Here is a 17,180-nt window from a genome sequence, read left to right on the forward strand (position 1 = left end):
TCTCTTTCCCTTTTCCTTCTACTCTCTCTAAAAGTCAGTGGAAAATATCCTTGGGTGAGGATTAAAAAACAAAAAAAAGAGGGAAATCAGATAGAAGTGTACAAGGTCAAACTGATGCTGTATTCATAGTATTCTTGATTAATTCCTAAGGTGTCTTCTATCACAAATAAGCCAATTCAAGTAACATGTTTATAATAGCATGGTAGTAGCAGCCCAGGTGAGGTCTTAAATATATTTTTGGATTGTTTTGACATTTGGACAGAGGTCAGAAAAATTTTAAATCCAGAAATAATATTTCCATTTTTAAATTACTTATTTCCTTTATTAAACACTAAAGGCCCTGTGCATGAAAATTCAAGCACTGGAGGGAGGTCCCTCAGCCCAGCCTGTGCCCTCTCACAGTCTGGGAGCCCTCAAAGATGGGAGGCAACCAGGCAATCAGGGGAAGGTGACGCCACATCACACCTCTGCTTCTGCCACTGCCGGCAGTGCAAGCCTTGGCCGGCCCTGGTTACCTGAGCCTTGGATGGCCTTGGGTGGCTGGGCAGCCGCCATATGAGGTTTACTCGTGCCTCGGGCCAGCTCTGGGTGGCTGGGGTCTGAGGGGACTGGGGAACTCCAGAGTGAGGCACACAGAGCAGCTAGGTCTACCTGGGGTGGGCCTGGCCTTGCTGTGCACCTGCCCCATGGCGGGGCTGAGGGGACTGGGCGTTGCCATCTTGTGGCTGTGGGCACCGCCAACTTTGAGGGTATGGCAATCAACTACCATATTCCCTCCTTATTTGCTGTGGGCGTCACCATCTTTGAGGGTGGGACAGTCAATTAGCATATTCCCTCTTTATTAGAAAGGATTGGCCTGGATTTCAAAAACTTGCCAATATTCTGTTTGTTCTAATGAGATCTATGGAAACAGCATTAAGCAGTTTATTCTTTCAAACTACTATTTTTCTCTTAAAATTCTAATGTGCAACATTATGGATATTCTTTCAAGAATACCAATTTGACCAAGCCAACAAACTTTAAAGACCTCTGATCACTAAAGTAAATTCATAGCCTCAGAATTTATGGAATAAAATATGCAGCATTAAACACTAATTCCTGGAAATTCAGGTCAGTTAGAAGCTGGTTAAGCAAAATAACTAGTAAACACATTCTTTGTTTAGTTACTTGTTCTTATATTTAAGCAAAATTACTTGTCTACATTGTATTTACAGTAAACAGTTACAAAGAGTTTACAGCAATGGTTCTTTGATGAAGACAAGCTTATGTTAAACTACCTTAAACATACCAACTTGTATTTTTTAATGAAAATGAAAGAGCTATATTTTATGTAAATATAAAATTCATTATCTGGCAAATATAATTAATGTCTGATAAACAAAATGGATAAGCTTTGTAAAAAACAAATCTGATTACTTCCACCAATACCCAGGTTCAAGTCTTCATTATTTCTTACCTGATTGCCTACTATAATAGTCTCCTAACTTGTCTTTCTACTTTCCCATTCCCCAAACACAATTAGTCTATACACTAAAACCAGAGGTTTTGTGTGTGTGTGTGTGTGTGTGTGTGTGTGTGTGTGTGTGTGTGTGTGTTTAAATAAGCAACATTATGATCTCCCGTTGCTCAAAAAAACATCAAATGACTTCTTATCATACTGGGAATATCATTCAAAATCCTCAATCTGGTCTGTAAAGCCTTGCATGATCTGTCCCTTGGCTAAACCCCTAGTCCTCCTTCCCTTCATTCACTTTCTTCCTGTAGCACTGGATTTCTTGTTTAAAAAAAAAATAAAAAAGCCAAGCACATGTCTGTTTTAGAGCCTGGGCGCTTACTGTTTCACTTGTCTGAAATTCCTTCCCCAAGTAACAACATGGTTTGTTCCATAGTCCTGTTCCAATGTTACACTTTCAGAGAGATTTTTCCTAATCCCTCTATATTAGATAGCACTCCTCCTCACATGCTATCCCCTTAACTGTTTTATTTTTCTTCCTAGCATTTAAAACCAGCTGACATATTATTTACTTATTTTCTTACTGTCTTTCCATTTAAATAATGTAAGTTCAGTAAAGACAGGAATTTTTGCCTATCTTGTTCACTGGTATGTCCCCAGTTGCTCAGCTCATGGCCACTGAATAAATATTCATTAAATGAATGCACAATTAATCCTCTAACGGTCAAAGAAGATATCTTACAGTTGAGAAAATATAGTGCCACAAAAGGTTCAAGCAAATAATAAAAGTAAAAGACTTTGTAGATTTAATTGATAAATTGCTTTAAATGCATCAACCATTTTAAAAGAATCCAAGATGAAATAGTGGTACTATTAGCCAAAAATTTAAACAGCTGTTATAAGTTCTGAAAAGACAATGTTTGTTATCCATAAGAAGAGTGTCTGTGGGGATTCTCACAGCTAACTATTGACAAATGTACCTGCCATTTCTGACAAGTTAATGGAAGGTTAAAGATGATAGATAGATAGATAGATAGATAGATAGATAGATAGATAGATGATAGAGTTATCCAAGAAAAAAAAAGATAACATTTATTAAAAGGAAATGTGGTTTCTATAAGGAAAATCATGTTCAGCTAATCAGATTGAGGTATTCATGAATAACTAATAATATGAACAAAATAGAACAAGCAAATGCATTACATTCTTTTTCAAATTACATTTACATAATCTTCAATCTGAGCTCCATGAAGCTGAGAAGACTATTTTTGTCATGAATAGAGAATTACCTTACAGACAAGAAACAAAGAGCAGGAGAAAATTGCTCTGGACAGAAACTACAAATGGAGCTATCTCCCAGGGATTGTCCCAATCCAATAGTTTTTATAAGTGATTTGAAGAAAAGAATCCAATTGACACTAAGCTCTTCTGGAGATAGTGAGATACCAAACTGGAAGGAACAAAATGCAAATATATATATATATATATATATATATATATATATATATATATATATATATATATATATACACATATATGGGAATAAAATTATAGAATGGACAGGAAAAATATTCAGTTATTTTAAGCTTTGAGTTATATTTTTACTAAAAGACTTGTGGGTCTTTGGGCACTATTTCCTAGAACCAAAAATGTCTAGAAAATATTGGGCTTTATTAGAAAATATATTGGAATGAAACCAATTCCAGAATTCCACCAACACTCTGGATTGTGGTGTGTTCACACCAGGAGCATTGTGTTGTAACATCTCAAATAAGACTTAAAAGAGCTGAAGAAAATCCAGAGGGAGGCAAGAGAAATGATCACTGAAAAGGCAGAACTGCCACATGAAAAAGGAATAAAAATCTTCTCTTTCTTAATCCTGGAGGATAAAATATTAGAAGCATATCATTGAATCCTATAAGATCTTGAATGATGATGGAGAAAGATAATATGGTTATATTCACCACATTATAGTATACCAAAACTAGTGGGGCTTTTTTAAAGCATGATAAAAAAATAATTTCAGGGCAAGAGAAGAATTCTACTGTAGAGACTGCAAACCTATTTATCTATTTGAAGATTTTATGAGTGCCTGTCATGCCTTAGGCACCCAAGTTATGAAAAAATATATATTTTTCATTAAATATTCTCAGCTGGAAGTGGAAATACAGAGATCGAAAAGAAATAGTCCCTCTCTTCAATGGGTCCCAGCTGTAAGAAAGAAAGACAAGTGAACACATAATTGTAATGTTACCCTATCAGAGATACCTGCAGATATCTCTTCAATTTGTTCATTTTTATTTTTACTTCCACTATCCTCAGCCACCTCCCATTCTTTGTTTGGATCACTTAAATAGGCATTTAAGAAAAAAATCCTCCTCATTCAACTTTTCTTTTCCTTTAATCTAGTCTCCTTAAAATATCCAGAATAATTTTAAGAAATAAATAATAATATGATACACTACACAGATACACATAAAAAATTTCACTGTCATCCCACATTTATACCCTAGCTTATAAGGATCTGCATGATCTGGGCTCCTATCCTTCTCTTCAGGCTCATCCTATGCTACTCTCCCATTTTTTGACATTAGTCTTTTTCCTGTTCTTACTAGAGGTAAGGAGGGAAGGGTGTCCCTCAGCCCAGCCTGCACCTTCTCCAATCCAAGACTACTGGCTCTCAACTACTCGCCTGCCTGCCTTCCTGATTGCCCCTAACCGCTTCTGCCTGCCAGCCTGATCACCCCCTAACCACTCCCCTGCCAGCCCAATTGATGCCTAACTGCTACCCTGCCAGCCCAATTGATGCCTAACTGCTACCCTACCCTGTTTGCCCCTAACTGCTCTCCCCTGCAGGCCTGGTCACCCCTAACTTCCCTCCCCTGCAGGCTTGATGGCCACCAACTGCCCTCCCTTCCAGGCCTGGTCCCTCCCAACTTCCCTCCCCTGCTGGCCATCTTATGGTGGCCATCCTGTGCCCACATGGGGGAAGGATTTTTGACCACATGGGGGCAGCCATCTTGTGTGTTGGAGTGATGGTCAATCTGCATATTACTCTTTTATTATATAGGATAGAGGCCTGGTGCATGGGTGGGGGCTGGCTGGTTTGCCCTGAAGGATATCCCGGATCTGGGTGGGGGTTCCCTTGGGGTGTGGGGTGGCCTGAGCAAGGGGCTTGTGGTGGTTTGAGGCTGGCCACGCCCTCCAGTGACCCAAGCGGAGGCCCTAGTGTCTGGGGTTTATTTATGTTCTACAATTGAAATTTTGTAGCCTGGAGCGAAGCCAAGCCTTCTGCTGCTCCCTGGAAGCAGCCATTTCTGTTGGGATTTATGTATCTTCTATCATTGAAACTTTGTAGCCTTGAGTGGAGGCCTATGCCAGCAAGGGCAGGCGGAAAGCTTGGCTTCCTCCATTGCCTGGCAAACCCAAGCCTCCCTCCTGCTCTCTATGGCCATAGCCATCCTGGTTGGGTTTATTTTCATATTTGCTCCTGATTGGTTGGTGGGCATGGCTGGTGGGTGTGGCTTATGGGTGTAGCCAAGTGATGGTTAATTTGCATATTGCTATTTTATTAGATAGGATAATATATCAATTTTTTATATCCTTAAGGTATGTTCACATGTTTCCATAGCCAAGAATATTCCTGCTGCTGCTTTAATGGCCTGTTCCTTTTAAACCTTCTGAGATCAGCTCAAATATCACCTCTTCAAAGAGCACTTCTCAGACCACCTGTCTAAACTAGCTGCCTTGTCCCTGTTGACCTCTATAACAGTACTACGATTACTTCTTTCATTGTTCTTAATAAAACTATATGCTCATCTATTTGTAATTTGACTATAGGTTCTATTGGAATAGATAACACATCTACCTTGTTTGGCTTTGTGTCCCCATATGTAATCCCAGTATCTGGCACATAATAAGTAAGTCATAAATTGGAATGATAAAATCTGAATATAACTTCTATAAAAATGATGTAAAGCATTTCAACTACTTAAGAATGAGTATAACTCATGGTATATATTTTATGAATTCATAACTTTTGATTAGTGTTGTACATAAATTAACCTTGAAGATGGGAATAGAGAAAGAGGAAATGACTATCTTATTAAACTTCATTAACTTAAGAGGTGAGGGAAACTGGGGAAAAATGCTTCGCTAACTCAATTAATAACTATAATGGGTTATTAACAGAACTGGAAGGTTTGGGATGACATCCTAGCCTTTGAGAATGGTAGTAGGAAGAGTCATACATTTAGACATAATTCTCTTAGTTGCCCAGGAGTCTGACCCAGGAAGGAAGAGATTGTTTAATGATCTTATGCTCATATTATATTTGCTATATTTCCTTTAACTTTTCCATAATTGCTGACATACCCTTAAACATTTATATCCACAATAAAGAGAAAACGTATTTTAACATAACTGTCAAGTTAAGAGTATAATATTTAAAATATTTCTAGTTCACATCATTTTTAATAACTAGTGTCATATTAAAATCTTAAAAATATTATTTCAATATTACACTAAAATAGACAAGTATTCTTCAAAATTCAAGCTAGTTCCTATGAGCTAAAAGGAATCTCTCACTTCTTTGACCTTTCAGAAAGTTTGCATGTTTTTATATTATGAAAGAGATTTGTTCATTCATTCAGGAAATGTTTATTGTCTATTAAATAGACTTAATGCATCTACCATGTTCAGTTCTACCTGGCTAGATCCAGTGTGGAATTTCTGTAGACAGCCTAATTCCCTAGCCCTTCTTCCTTAAGAGCAAAACATGCAGCTAATTCTTTCCTGCATCTTTGACACAACTCTTAACACAGTGCTTGATGCAGATAAAATGACTGACACAGGAGAACTGAGAATCAAAGTAGTATCTCTAATCCTGTTGGTGTGGCTCAGTGGCTGAGTGTCAACTTATGAATCAGAAGGTCACAGTTTGATTCCCTGTCAAGGCACATGCCTGGGTTACAGTCTCAACACCCAGTAAAGGGCATATAGGAGGCAGCCAATTAATAGTTCTCTCTCATCATTAATGTTTCTATTTCTCTCTCCTTCTTCCTTCCTCTTTGAAATCAATTATCTATATATATAAAAGCTTAAGTGACTGTTACAACTGAACTACCAAAATGACTAGACGAATGACCAGTAGTTGTGATGCACACTGACCCAGACCTTGCTGCTGGAGCCCTGACAGCCCCAAATCTGGTTTACCTGCATACCAGACCCAAACATGAAGGAGGAGTTAACCCAATTCTTTGCAGAATCCGCTGTTGGTTAGCTTGCTGCTGGGGCCAAACTCCCACAGTCCCTCCTACCCCTACCCCCTAGCAGTCCAACTCCCCTAATTGGCCCCAATCATAAGCCAAGCTGGGGGACCCCACCTGTGCACGAATTTGTGCACTGGGCCTCTAGTATATATATATATATATAAAAGTTGTGCTTCTAAGAAACCTCCCATGGGTTTTTATTTATGCAACTTGAATTGGCTGCTTCCTATATGCCCCTTACTGAGTGTTGAGAATGCAGCCCAGGCATGTGCCCCTATATGTAAGCTCTAAAACTCACCTGAAAGACATTTAACATTTAAAGTCACTACTGATGAGCATCAAGCCTCATATTCACCTTTCAGTCAAATGAATCTAGAAGCAGATTTCATTAATATGGGGACTTTGCAAATTGGGGATTATGCCATGAAAATCCTTATAAAGTCTTATAAAAGTGTTATTCTAGCACACCAAAAGTGTCATTCTGAATAGTACTTCTCTGTTAACCAAGTAAATGTGCTATAATATATTGTAGTAAATTATAATGATAGGTAAAAACAATTTTTAAATGTCCTTAATACATATTTGTATGATAGTAGTTAATGGCTCCTATGATACTGCTAGAGACTTTCAAGCACATACTTAATACTTAAAATGACCTGAAATTTGGCTTTACATGATAAACTTTAAAGAATAATGTGAGTAAATTAAAATCCTATAGGTAAAATATGAGTTTTTCTTTTTTTAATCCTTACCCGAGGATATTTTTCCATTGATTTTTAGAGAGAGTAGAAGAGAGAGGGAAAGACAGAGAGAAACATCAATGTGAGAGAAACATATATTGGTTGCTCCTGCATGAGCCCCTGCCAGGACCAGGACCAAGGCCGGGGAGAAGCCTGCAATGGAGGTACATGCCCTGACTGGAATTGAACCTGGGACCTTTTGGTCCATAGGCCCTTGCTTTATCCATTAAGCCAAACCGACTAGGGCAAAATATGACCATTTTTAAAGTCTCTCATTACACATGAGACTTTAAAAGGCCATACAGGCACTTTTATTACTGACATGGTGGTTTGGACAGACATTTACTTTTTAACAGGTACACCCTAATTGTTCAATCACCACTATAGTTTTTTAAAATCTTAATTTCATACAAAAAATAATGATGATCCTCAAAGTATTCTAAAATTACTGAGTCACCCAGTTTTGGAAAAATCAGATAAACAATTTCCAAGCATTCACAGAGACTGTGTGGTATAAATAAAAAAGTGTGTTTTTTTCTTCACCATTTAAAAATATTATATGTATTTTCCTGTTTCTAGAAAAAATATATCAAATATAAGGTGGCCAGATAATTAGGTATCAAGAGAATCTATGCCTTGATATTGAGTAGAGAGATATGGTTTTTATTTAGGTTATCTATTTTTTCTTAATAATTTTGCTTGACTTTTCTTATGTTGAATGCTTTATCTCAGCTTTAAAGTGAAGCCTTCATTCTTTTCTCCCTCAAGAGCTATTAGTTTTCTTTAATATGATCATGACAAACCTAGCTGTGTAGAAAAAGACAGCATACTTAATTTTCTGTTTTAAGGGTTATTATTTAAAATTCATTTATCTACTTTAAATATAATTTACCATCAATTAGCCAGAGCAATTAGGTGAAGTATCTTTCTGTTTTAATTACATAATCTCTGGTTACTTATTATTCAACCACATTTTAAATCCCAGCAAACCAGAACACCCAATTCTATGTAGAGGCAGTCTGTTTGATAACATTATTCCAATATCTAAGAGCTTTAACACATGCTATACATTTCAAAACATTCTACTAGATCAATTCAGAGAAGGTTGCATCTTTTAATTCATAGAAAGATTTTTTTTTAATTGTGGTAAGAACACTTCATATGAAACCTACTGTCTTAAAATTTTAAGAGTATAATATAGTATTGTTAACTATAAGCATAGTGTTGTATAGCAGAATTCTAGAACTCTAGTATTTATCTTGTGTAACTGGAACTTTATGCCTGTTGAATGGCAACTTCCCACTTTCCCCTTCCCCCAACCCCTAGCAACCACAATGTGCTCTGTTTCTATGAGTTTAGCTGTTTTAGGTACTTCATATAAATGCAATACTTGTTTTCTGTGACTAATTTTACTTAGCAAAATGACTTTGTTAAAAAAAATTGACACAAATTGTACTACAGATAGTATTGCTTTTTTAGGGTCCACTGACCAGACAATAAACTAGCCCAGAATTATAACTGTGGACTAGGAAAAAATTAGCTTTCAAAGATTTATGCTGAGACTGGTTAAAAATAACTTATCTATATAGAAACTATCAAATAAAACTCTCTCTCAAAAGCTCAAGGAACAGCAATTTTGTGTAAAGAGAATTTTTCTGAAGAAATGTCTCTGATGAGCATATGCTAATTGGTCCAGAACACTATGCAGCTGTAAAAAAAAAAAAAAAAAAAAAAAGGATCTTTTACCCTCTGAGATAGCATTGAGGGACCTGGAAAATATTATGCTAGGGCAAGAGAAATAAAGGGGGGAAAAATAAACAAATGGGACTACATCAAGCTAAAAAAGCTCTGCACAGCAAAAGAAATCAACATCAAAATGAAAAAGGTACCTACTGCATGGGAGAAAATATTCATCAATGAAACATCTGATAGGGATTAATTTCCAAAATATATAAGGAACTCATACAACTTAACAAAAGGAAATCAAACTATCCAATTTAAAAAATGGGCAAAGGACCTGAATATATAGTTCTCTAAAGAAGACATACAAATGGCCAATAAAATAGACATATGAAAAATGTTCAACATCACTAATCATCACAGAGATGCAAATTAAAATGACAATGAGGTATCACCTCACACCTTCCAGAATGGCTACCATCAGTAAATGGACAAAAATATATGTTGGTGAGAATGTGAAGAAACATTGCTGTTGGGAATGTAGACTGCTAAAGCCACTGTGGAAAACAGTATGGCACTTTCTCAAAAAAATTAAATATGGAATAGCCATTTGACCCAATGATCCTAGGAATACTAGTATATCCTAAGAAATCTGAAACACCAATCAGAAAGAATAGATGCACCCCAACTTCATAGCAGCATTATTTACAATAGCCAAGATCTGGAACAGCCGAAGTGCCCATCAGTAGATGAGTGGGTAAAAAAGCTGTGGTACATTTACACAATGGAATACTATGTGGCTGAAAAAAAGAAGAAACTCTTACCTTTTGTGGCAGCATGAATGGACCTGAATATTATTTTGCTAAGTGAAATAAGCCAGTCAGACAAAGACAAATGCCATATAATCTCACTCATATGTGGAATTTAATGAGGGGAAAAAACTGACAAACAAAATAGATCCAGAGGAAGGGATAAATAGAACAGACTGACATATGTTAGAGGTGAGGGGTCTGTGGGGAATGGATGAAAAGTGATGAAGAGATTAGCCAAAGAACATATATACATAACCCAGAGACATAGTGAGGTGATGATCAGAGGGAAAGGAAGCGGGTATTTGGGCTCGGTGGAGGTGGATAAAGGGGGGTAGAAAATGGGGTCATCTGTAATAGTGTCAATAATGAAAATAAAGTTTAAAAAAAAGAAAATGAAAAACTGAAGATCACTGAGAGCATCTTTTATGAGATATTTCCAGAGGACAAAAATGAAGTTTTATTAAATGTTTGCATCCTCCTATACAGAACAAGCCTGGAGGCCAGTATGCATTTGGTCAATACTGGTGGAAGCTAAATCATTGTTTCCATATTTAATTGGTCACTTAGTGATATTTAATTTAATCTGTATCATCCTTACCATCATCGTTGTCATACAAAGCCTTTAATGATTGAGTGCATGTGAAGATGCTGAATGCTATGCCAAGCATGGTAAGCAGAGAATTTTTGTATTGATTTTTTAGAATCTCTGTCAGATAGTGTTCCACTCTTAATCTTATAGATGGACAGTATTTTATTATTTACAACCTTCCTATAAAGACATCTTAACTATTTAACCAAGGTCTAGCTAGTCTGAGTTTGACCCAGAACACTGCAGTTTCTCCCTCACTATAGTTTATCTAAACAACCTGAGCCTAGATATAAAATTATGCCTCCCAACAAGGATATGTTCAATGGGGTTTGATCCCACAGGTGTATATTTACATCAATTTTTATTAAATTTCATTTTGATATAGTCTGTCACCTCAGACTTTCAATATATTTTCGGATACTGATTCACTCATCTAAACTACTTGTCCCTGTCAGCTTTGTATTATCTATTAATTTCCTGAGCAAATACTCAACTTCTTTTATCTAAATCACTGATAATGATACTAATCAGGAAAGACCTTGGGCTAGCCTCCTGTGACTTAACATTAGAAACCTCTTGTCTGTCCAGAGTGGTTCAGTGGTTGAGTGTCCACCCATGAACCAGAAGGTCACCAATTGGATTCCTGGTTATGTATGTGCCCTGGTTGAAGGTTCAGTCGCCAGTAGGAAGTGTGCAGGGGGCAGCTGGTCAGTGACTCTCTCTCATCATTGATGTTCCTATCTCTTTCTTCCTCTCTGAAATCAATAAAAATATATATTTTTTTTAAAAAGAAACCTCTTTCCAGGAAACCTACAATCCAATCAGGTATCTTCAAACAGGAAGAAACACAATCATCCTTATGTTTTCTACAAAGATATTATGCAAAATATTTTTTAATGAGCTGCTAAAATGCATATGTAATTTATTTGCTTCATAAACTTCATCTAAAAACTATTGCATTAACTTATAATAATAATAAATATAAAATAATGAAAGATTATATTTTCTGAGTACTTTGAGAACTTATTATATGCTATGTAATATGCTAAGCATTTTGTATACAATATTTCTTTTATGTCTCCTATAACCTGAAAGATAAATATTATTTTTACATTTTGAAGATGGATAAAATAAGATAAAATAAGTCAGAAGAAATTACAATTACTCTGAAATAACATTATGACCTCAAAATCATTTTCATTGTTTGTAAGCTGAGTATACTCATACTCTCAAAGCAATATTATTTTACTATGTAGCATAGTCTGAAAATAATTTGAAAGTCAAAATATTACTTCCTGAAACAACAGTGTTCTCACATTTAAATATCAGATTGCTAAGGAGTAAAGAGCATAAAACACTATGGTGCTGCCTCATCCTGTAGGTAATTTCTGACATTTGTGAAAGCCCATAACATTTCACCACACAGCTACCTCAGGAGTTCTACAATAGTAAGAAATCTATAGCCCATCCTAATGTAATGTTTATGATTCCATGAAGCAGATGTTCTCTTCCCAGGAGACTTCAGTTCAAATCTTTTTTCCTCCTCCTATTTACTGCCACCAGTTCAGGGGTGTGTGTGTGTGTGTGTGTGTGTGTGTGTTTTAATATATTTTTATTATTGATTTCAGAGAGGAAGGAAGAGGAAGAGAGAGAAACGTCAATGATAAGAGAAAATCATTGATTGGCTACCTCCTGCACATCCCTACTGGGGATGAGCCCACAACCTGGGCACATGCCCTGACCAGGAATCAAACCATGACCTCCTGGTTCATAGGTCAATGCTCAACCACTGAGCCACGCCAGCTGGGCAGTTTTTCTTTTTTGTTGTTGTTGTTTTGTTTTGTTTTTAAGGGCAGCCTCTTTCTCCACAGCTATCAGAACTGAGAACTCTATCCAGAGTTTATTGGTCCATGCAAAACAGAGAAAAAAAGATAAGCTCTAGTTGGAATGTGAAAAAATGTTCAGGACTGTGACAAGTGTAATGAGAATTGTCCTTTAATAACATAAAAACTATAGAAACACTGCTTTCCTAAAATCCTGATTTATTAACCTTTATCAACTGCTGAGAAACTGGAACATGATGGAATATTTTAACTTTCCTGTCAGCATCAAAAGGGTAATGCTTGTTATGATTGCTATTTGGCAAAAAACCCAGCCTCTCATTTCAAAAGGTCTCAAATTATTTTATTCACGACTGATTAGGGAGCACAGGGACTACGGGGTTTTGTTTTGTTTTTGCCACCTTTATGTCATGTGTATGTGAAAAATATTTGTTGCTCCTGATATAAAATGATCTATGAATGTTGGTCAATAGCTGGCACACTGTTTACTACCACTAATGCATACAATTGCAGAGAGGTCACTGAGAATGGATTAGAGTCTAAATTAAAATAATGGAATTTCACTTTCCTCCTGCTTTAATCATTGAAAAAGAAAATCAGTTTCTCGCCGGGACCGGTTTGGCTCAGTGTATATAGCGTCGGCCTGTGGACTGAAAGGTCCCAGGTCTGATTCCGGGCAAGGGCATGGACCTTGGTTGCGGGCACATCCCCAGTAGGGGATATGCAAGAGGCAGCTGATCCATGATTCTCTCTCATCGATGTTTCTAACTCTCTATCCCTCTCTCTTCCTCTCTGTAAAAAATCAATAAAATATATATTTTTTTAAAAGAAAGAAAATCAGTTTCTCTTTATGAACAGTTTTTGACTTTTCCCTACAGGGAAATTACTTATTTTTAACCTGTCAATTGGAACTATTGCTTTTCCTCCAAGAATAATGCACCCTAATGTATGAAGGTGCAAACTAACATGCCTGACAGTGGACATGTCTGAAATAAATATTTTTTAAAGGGCAAAGCCAATTTCTATCTCTGACTCTACACCTGCCAAGGCATCAGGCTTTTAGCATTATAGTATAGACTTGTGTCTTTTAGGGTTTGAATTCTGACTGCTGGTTGTTAGTTGTTTATCCTCCCTTTGCTTTTTTTTTCTCATCTGCAAATGGAAATAAATAATAATCATATAGTAGCTACCTCATTAATCTGTCATAAAATTAAGTGCATTAATTCACCTCAAGTGCATAGGACAGTGCCTATACTGAGCATTCGTTCTTATTGTTAGCAATAAAATGCTATAGAAGTTATCTAGAATCCATATTCTCAATTAGCTTTACCAAATGCAATCTATATGGCCTTGAAAAAAGCATCTAACCTCACTTCATTGGCTCGGAAGTTCCCCATCTATAGCTTCAGGATAGTAATACATATCTCTCACTGTTGTTTGAGGATAACATGATATAATTCAGGTAAAGTGCTTAGCATAGTATCTGACACCAGGCAAGCCAGAATAGCTTACCATTCATATTACTGTGTGTGTGTTTGTGTGTGTAAGTATAAAAATAACTATAAAAATCTATAATATTAAAGACATAATATGCTAATTAGAACTGACATCCATCGGAGGACCTTTTGGACAAAGCCAAGGCTGTGAGGGAAGCCTAGGTCCCAGGTGCTGGAGGGAAGCCTGGGTCCCGGGTGCCAGAGGAAAGCCAGTATCCATAACTGGGGGAAGGAAGGCTTACTCTTGCACAAATTTCATGCATCAGACCTCTAATCATTATATATTGTCAATATGAGAACAAATTTTCATTTTCTAGAATACCAATGAGATTAAGTAACATTTTATGTTAATAGTCATTTGCATGTTTTAACCTGAATTATCGCTGCCTAGTTACTTATTACCTTGTTTTTGTCTTTAACTTGATTGGTAGACATATATTAGTATATGTTTTGTTATTAACTAAATGTTACATCTAATACAAATTCATATGATGTTGCCCTATCTCCAAGTGTGACTGTTATTGAAGTTAGGGCCTATAAGCATATAATCAAGATTAAATGTGGTAATCAGGATGGGCCCCTAATCCATTTGGATTCTTGTTATAGGAAGAAACACCAGCCCTGGCCAGTGTGGTTCAGTAGAATGGAGCATAGTCCAATACAATGAAAGATCTCAGAATCAATTCCTGGTCAGGGCACAAAGCTAGGTTGTGGGTTTGATCCCCACATAGAGCAAGTGTGGGAGGCAACCATCATTGTTTCACTCTCACAGGAGGCTCTTTCTCCCTCTCCCTTCCTCATTCTAAAAAAAAAATCAATAAAAAGTATGTTCTCTACACTGTGTTCTAGTAAAAAGCCTGCTCAGATTGGCCAGAGTCAGAGAGGCGGTCTATTCAAAAAAGAACTGGTGTTGCCTCCGAAGTGGGGGGTAGTCTTATACAGCAAATATAGGCCTAAACCTATGTTTTAACTGTAAAAATTAGGGGGTCGTCTTATATGCCAGAAAATACGGTATATATCAGGGGTCTTCAAACTACAGCCCGAGGGCCACATGCGGCCCCCAGAGGAGTCTGATCCGGCCCGCCAGGTTTTTTGGGCAGTGAGCGCAGCCAGGTGTTACAGTAGGAATTAGTAGTTCATATAGTCCGGCCCTCCAGCTCTCTGAGGGACCGTGATCTGGCCCCCACTTTAAAAAGTTTGAGGACCCCTGATATATATTCTATCGAAGATTATTAAATTTTTCTTTTCCCCAAATTTATAACCCAACTTTACTTGTCGAATTTTATGGTATTTTGTGATGTACAGATGATTATGTGTGTGTTTCATGAAGACAAACCTACCAGCCCCTTTCTTTATGACTCCAGAGATATTTATCATTCTCAGAAATGTTAAAAGTTTTAATTCTTATAGCCTATATCTTCCTTGAATATTTTCACAGTTTTTAATTGATATGACTAAGAGCCCTTATCAAAAATCAATTTTCCCAACACAATATATTGAACAGATCATTGTTTCACCACTCATTTGAAAACTCAAATTAAATATACAATAAACATAACAGTCTCTATCTTAATTCTCAGATGTATCAGGTAGAACTATCTTCTCTAATAGCAGATCTTTTACTATTATAATTGGGTAGACTAAGAGCCCACTCAAACTTCTTAATACATTCTAGTCTGATGTATTTATTATTCCAGATGAACATTAGGTTTATCTTATCAATTTTTCAGTGGCTATTTTTAAATATTCAAATAATTTAAAAACAAATAAAATGCCTGGTCTGTAAATTTACAACTAAAAAATAGTTAATATAATGTCTCCTCTATTTAGTCTACAGTAGTAATCATGGTGCCTGCTCAGTTTCCAAGAGAGTATCTATATATATAAAAGGCTAATATATAGCATCCAGGCCCGGAGCAGCCAGGCCTGGAGCAGCAGCAGCCAGGCCCGGAGCAGCCAGGTTGGGAGCAGCCAGGCCCGGAGCAGCAGCAGCCAGGCCAGGAGCAGCAGCAGCCAGGCCCGGAGCAGCCAGGTCGGGAGCTGCCAGGCCCGGAGCAGCAGCAGCCAGGCCTGGAGCAGCCGGGCCCGGAGCAACAGAGGCCAGGTCCAAGGTTACAGCAGCCAGGCTCAGAGCAGCCACCCTGAACAGCTTGCTCCTCACCTGCCCATGTCCCAGGGCTGCTTCTCAGACATGGCTGGAAACTTTTGCGGGAACTTGAGGGTTTGCTGAATCAAGTGATGAAGGCTTAGATCTGGATGTGTTGAGTTGTAGCTCTGGGGTGTTGATCTGTGAGTGCCTTGTGTGGGGTCTCAATGAGGTTGGTTGATCTATTTGGTTGTGTCTTTTGTTTGAAGTATATCCTTGGGAATGTGGAGGTATTACTGATTTGAGAAAATGCTAAGTAATTGATTTGCTACCTGAAAAATTTAAAGTTTTGAAAGTTTAAGATCTCTTGCCAAAAAGAGATTTTAAAGCTAACACCTTAATTTTAATAGAGAAAGGGGAGGACATGCCCTTCCCACCCAGAACAGGTAATCCAATTCCAGCCAGCAGCTATCTTTAAACAATGCGTTCATTTACATTTGAATGGAAATGCCTTTTGATAGCCCAAGGGCAAGTTTACATGTAAACAAGTTTGCTTCTCAGTTCCCAGGGCAGAAAAAAACAAGGTTTAAAATTATTAGATTTTAAAATTTATTCTTAAAAATATAAAAGTTTATTAATTAAAAAAAACAAGGAAATTAAAAAACTTGATGAACAATATTAACTGTTGATTATAATAGAATCAGAGATATGGAAGGGGAGTGGACTGACAATTCTCGGGGAAAAGGGGAGTGGTGGGTGTGGGAAGAGACTGAACGTAAACTGTGCACCTATGGATGAGGACAGTGGGGGGTGTGGAAAGGGCAGAGGGTGGGGTGGGAACCGGTGGGGGGGGGGGGGAAATGAGGAACTTTTGTAATAATATGATTTAAAATTTAAATTAATTTTTTTTAAAAAGGCTAATATACTAAGTGGCCCTCCACCTGTCCAACCAGTCTCTATGACACACACTGACCACCAGGAGGAAGATGCTCAACGCAGAAACTGTTGAGCTGCAGAGAGGAGGGGACAGGATTAGGCCATAGGTTATGTTGTTGCTGGAGCACTGTTAACCCTGAATCTGATTTACTGCATGCTTGCATTTGTGTTCCACACCCTTTTTGACAGCAACTTTGAAGAGTGTCCTCTCACACTCTGGGACCCCTCAGGGGATGTTGGAGAGCCAGTTTCGGCCAGATCCCAGCAGGCCACGCCC

Source organism: Pipistrellus hanaki, assembly GCF_964339955.1.
Source record: "Pipistrellus hanaki genome assembly, chromosome: X".
Taxonomy (NCBI): domain Eukaryota; kingdom Metazoa; phylum Chordata; class Mammalia; order Chiroptera; family Vespertilionidae; genus Pipistrellus; species Pipistrellus hanaki.